This window comes from Penaeus monodon, chromosome 17 (genome assembly GCF_015228065.2).
Source record: "Penaeus monodon isolate SGIC_2016 chromosome 17, NSTDA_Pmon_1, whole genome shotgun sequence".
Lineage (NCBI taxonomy): Eukaryota > Metazoa > Arthropoda > Malacostraca > Decapoda > Penaeidae > Penaeus > Penaeus monodon.
The window spans coordinates 49562478-49567477 of NC_051402.1; the positions used below are offsets into that span (position 1 = coordinate 49562478).

Genomic DNA, 5000 nt, shown 5'->3' on the forward strand with positions numbered 1-5000 from the left:
TTTCAGAGGGACAGTGTAAATTCATAACCCTCTGTATCCATATATAGTTTATTTCATAAATTTTGCCATGGAAGTTAAGTTTAAAAGTGCCCACTACTAAAAAAAAAAGGTACATTTTATTTGATATAAGATATTGTGAATTCCCTCCAGTCATCCTTGCAAGAGTAGTTGTCCCAGTTTTTTTTCTGTTCTAGAGTGCCAGAATCAATGAGACAGACTTATTTTAGTCTTAGAGAATAAGTTTCCAGCTGATTGGTCAAAGATGGCCATGCTCAGGTATTGGCCACAACATGTGTCAAATTTGGTGTTTCTTTCCTGCTTTTCTTGATGGTATAGGACCATGATTATGAACTCATCAGTAACACCTAAATGTCTAAAGACCAAAGCAGGAGAAGTATATGTCATTCGTAAAGGGTAACTGATTAGGATATTAGAAAAAAAAATTGTGCCAGTATAATTTATTTTGCACACAAAACTCATATTGAAAATCCAGGTAACCACTTGCAGTAACCTGTTCATTTAAAATACTGTAACTGGTAAACTTCAAGTACACGTGTTATAATTCCTGAATATCAGATTTATCCAAGGTTGCAGAAGGAGGTAGAATGTTTTATGAGTGTGGATTTTTTTAACAAATCATTTCATATTTTTGACCTGGTTCCTGTAACATACGAAACTGACAATCAATAATGCTTAATCTGTCAACAAAATTGCTAACAAAGATATTCTGGTTCAAAGAGCACTCCAGCCAATATGCTAAGTGTCTTTTACTTGGACAACAAATAGATTACTTACGGATGGGATCATATACAAATTGTATATAATCTGAACGTCTATGGCTATGTTGATGAAGTCCAGTTATTAATGAATCTATGATCTTGACATTCTTTATTGTATACATAACCTGGTATATATAAAAATACCTGTACATAGGTCTACCAAATGCTACGGTATTTACTCACTCAATTACAATACAATAAAAAGTAATAGCACCATCAATTTAGGAGAGATATCAGTTCCAAGTGATTTTTTTTTTCTTTTTTTTTTTGCAAATATGATTTATATATAAACTAAACTTAAAACTGTTAACAAACCATTCATGAGGCAATATATTTTACCTTGCTTATATAATAAAAAAAATAGTAATTTAAAAATCATAACAATTGTAATTGATATTCTTATAATGAAATTCATAAAATGAATGGCTCATTATGAATTCAGTAATGCAATTGTGTTCTATATATATATCCCCTACAGTTACTGATAAAAAGTTCATATTTGCATTATAGTTAAGATGAAATAAACACTTCTGAGGTATTGTGTGTATTGAAACTGAAGAAAAAAAGAAGAGCTACAGGAACATATGAGACTTCATATAATATAAGCTTTGAGGTATTGTTTTCACTGATTGTTTTTGTTTAGTTGAGGTGATGAGGATGTAAATCTTCAATAAAAATATAAATTTTGAACTATTGCATACATTCTGAATTACTAACCACTATACACATGAGGTAGCAGACATATTTGTTGAACAAAATAGGTACTATATTCTTAAAAAGATGAGTGAAGAGAAAACAAAAAAGAATTACTCAGTATACATACTTTTGAAAGATTAAACTACAAAATGTTTGAGTTAATGAATCAACTACCTCAATATATAGTAAGAAGTAATCAAAATGAAAATGGGATATTGTATTAGGTAGTGAGAGGACACTAGAAAATTATATGTTACAACTTAAGCTATAGATATATACATATCTATACAGACCCAATGCCTAAAGTTCGACTTGATTATATGCAAACATTTGTGTAGCCTGATTCTGAGCTCTGGTTGGCGGGCTACATTTGCATACCTGAGACAGCCTATCAACACTCAGAACCAGGCATCTTGAACATGTGCTCTCTCTCAAGCTGAACTTTTGAAAATTGACCAACATGTATTTACAGAGTGTAGAAGTCCTGAGTGCAATCTTAAACATCCTGAATTAATACCCGACATTAAATTTCTTTTGTGAGACTTTACAATGGTATAGATGAGGGATTCTTTGACAAATACACAGCACCAACTTGGTCACATTTAACAAATTGCAGTTATAGTTGGATCATAGAGCAAACAATATTTCTTTGTTATAAAGAGAAAAACTGGTCCAGATTTTACCTTTTTTATGCATACTTGTGGAAAATCAGTACCTGTTATCAAGAAAGCTATTAATTTATATATTTCATATGAATTATAGTGTATTTTACAGACTTACTTGATGAAACTGTATCAGTAAATTCATTATATCAATAATACTTAGACATTTTCATTATGAATATGTATATATATATATATATATATATATATATATATATTATGTATATATTATATATATTATATATATATATTATATATTATATATTATATATATTATATATATTATATATATTATATATATATTATATATATATATATATATATATATATATATATATATATATATATATGCATACACATATACATACACACACACACACATATGCACAAACATACACACACTCACACATGTGTGTGTGTGTGTGTGTGTGTGTGTGTGTGTGTGTGTGTGTGTGTGTGTGTGTGTGTGTGTGTGTGTGTGTGTGTGTGTGTGTGTGTGTGTGTGTATGTATGTATGTATGTATGTATTTATGTATGTATGTATGTATGTATGTATTTATGTATGTATGTATATATGTATGTATGTCTGTGTATATATATATATATATATATATATATATATATATATATATATATATATATATATATATATATATATATCAATTATATTTAATTTGTAAATTAATTTATTTATTGTCAAGGAAAACATCTGAAAAAAATACAAATAAATTCTTCATTTTAGATTAGATTACATTTTGGAAAACTGCTCTCCATATTTTTTAGCACAAGTTGTGCAAGACAATAAAATCTTTCTCTGTTTATGCAATATTGATTTTACAGCATTGATCGTTATGTCAGAATCAGACTGTTATAATCTCATTATAGTCATTCATGTGACATATGAGTTGTAGATGCACACAATACTGAGTGAGTTTGTAATTTGGTACCTCATGGAAAGTTCCCTTGCCAGAATGCTAGAAGCCCAGATTATATTAATGTCGTATTTAAAGAACAGGCTTGTATAGCCATATTTATTAAACCTTAAAGTTTATTTTGTGAGTAAGAAATATAAATAATATAAATTAAGTGTCAAATATGTGTGAAGTGGAAGATATACTGGGATTACTAGCCATAAGATGTCCGAACCTCTATCACTAGCTGATGTAACCAGAGAACAATCATTGTGAGGATACCAAGGCGGCTTACAGGAATAACCCCCAACCCTGGGCCTTTTAGTACTTTACAGGGCAAATTTTACTCATATGCATTCATTACTAGAATTATAAATGCTTATTTTTTATGGCATTACCTTAATTATTACTTTCATTTGCTTTATGATCACTATTTCTTTATGCATGGGATAACTGTTTGATATGTATTTGCTATTACATTCCTGGAGTACAAAGTCATGCTACAAAGCTAAAAACATAACAGAGCCAAAACAGTTTATATAAAACTTTTGGCTTGTGATAAGTCAAAAGACCCACAGAAAACAATTTAGGTCATCACATGAATGATTTTCATAAAGAAATTATTTTAAGCAACAAAATACAAAGGATCTTTTACTAATGTTTGCTATATTCAGTATTCAGCATATATATTTATGTTAACTGAATATGAGTAAGATAGTGAAATATTTAATAGTAATATGTTTTGAAATCATTGTGAAAGATAAATCTTAATTATAATTATAAAAACACATTTAAGAGTAACTATAGTTCAGGCAAAATACAATTCCCGTAGCAGTACTTTCTCTTGAGCAAAATTCAGTTATATCTCAAAATTAAGTCAAACAAGTGTAGCAGCTAGTATGAAAATTGTAGTAATTACTCAGTTATTGCATTTTTTACGATATAAATGTCATAAGATTTTTCTTTCAGAACTTACATCTAGTGTAATAGTGAATGCATGTAATTTGAAAGGCTCTCAAAGCATTCAAGCAACATGGACAAAAATAATTGTCACCCTGCTGGGTTATGGTAGTCATAGATATTCCAAAAAAGGAATTTTATGTGTTTAAATGGTATAACCTCTTCTCTCCTGACTCTGATGACCCAGAGACAAATGATGTCTCTCATTCTTTAAGGCAAAAATATGAAGAGTGCATAGACAGCAGAAACAGAGTGCTTTTGTTTACAAAACTATAAATCATATTGATGTTCAAGACATTTACACATCACATACATACCCACAAGTACCCAGACTTATTACAAGGACAGTTGCTATTGCTAGATAGAATTAGCTTCCATGTTTTGTTTGGTTATATTAATAAGAAAAAAATGCATTTTAATTCTGTCCCAAGACAGACACCCAAAACCAAGAGCCCTCATTATAATGTGATATGTCATGCATATATATATATATATATATATATATATATATATATATATATATATATATATATATATATATATATATATATATATATATATATTTATCTATTTAAAATGAAAATTTTGTTTAGCTTAAATTTGTGTATGCACGTAAAATATAAGACAGGATTTGATTTTTTTATCATCACTTTTTTCCATTTTTTACATTTTAAGTAATGATAAATTGCCTCCCTTAATTCTATGCATTTTTGCTTTAAAACATTTTCTGACTATACAACCCATATAAAAGTAAGTACTGCTATATTCTCTCCCATATCAGATTATACACTGAAGAGGCATAAACTGAGGTTATTATATGTATTTTACACTTTGTACAACCTTCATGGCTTAGAATTTTTTGTAATTACTGAACCCCAAAATATAAACTATGTAAAAAAAATAATTAGCTCCGAGTCTAAAAAGATAATTACAATTAACATAAATATCACACATTCTCACAAAAAATATATATATACTTTTTTTTTAAATGA

At 28.5% G+C, this 5000-nt stretch overlaps 1 protein-coding gene across 1 annotated transcript in view; it reads left to right on the forward strand.

Moving 5' to 3' along the window:
- Nucleotides 1–882, forward strand: part of LOC119583850 — a 7657-nt gene extending 6775 nt beyond the window's left edge. The window contains exon 6 of the mRNA XM_037932579.1: nt 1–882. This exon is cut by the window's left edge and continues 672 nt beyond it. The gene's annotated coding sequence lies outside the window, so the exon portion shown is untranslated.
- Nucleotides 883–5000: the final 4118 nt, after the last annotated feature.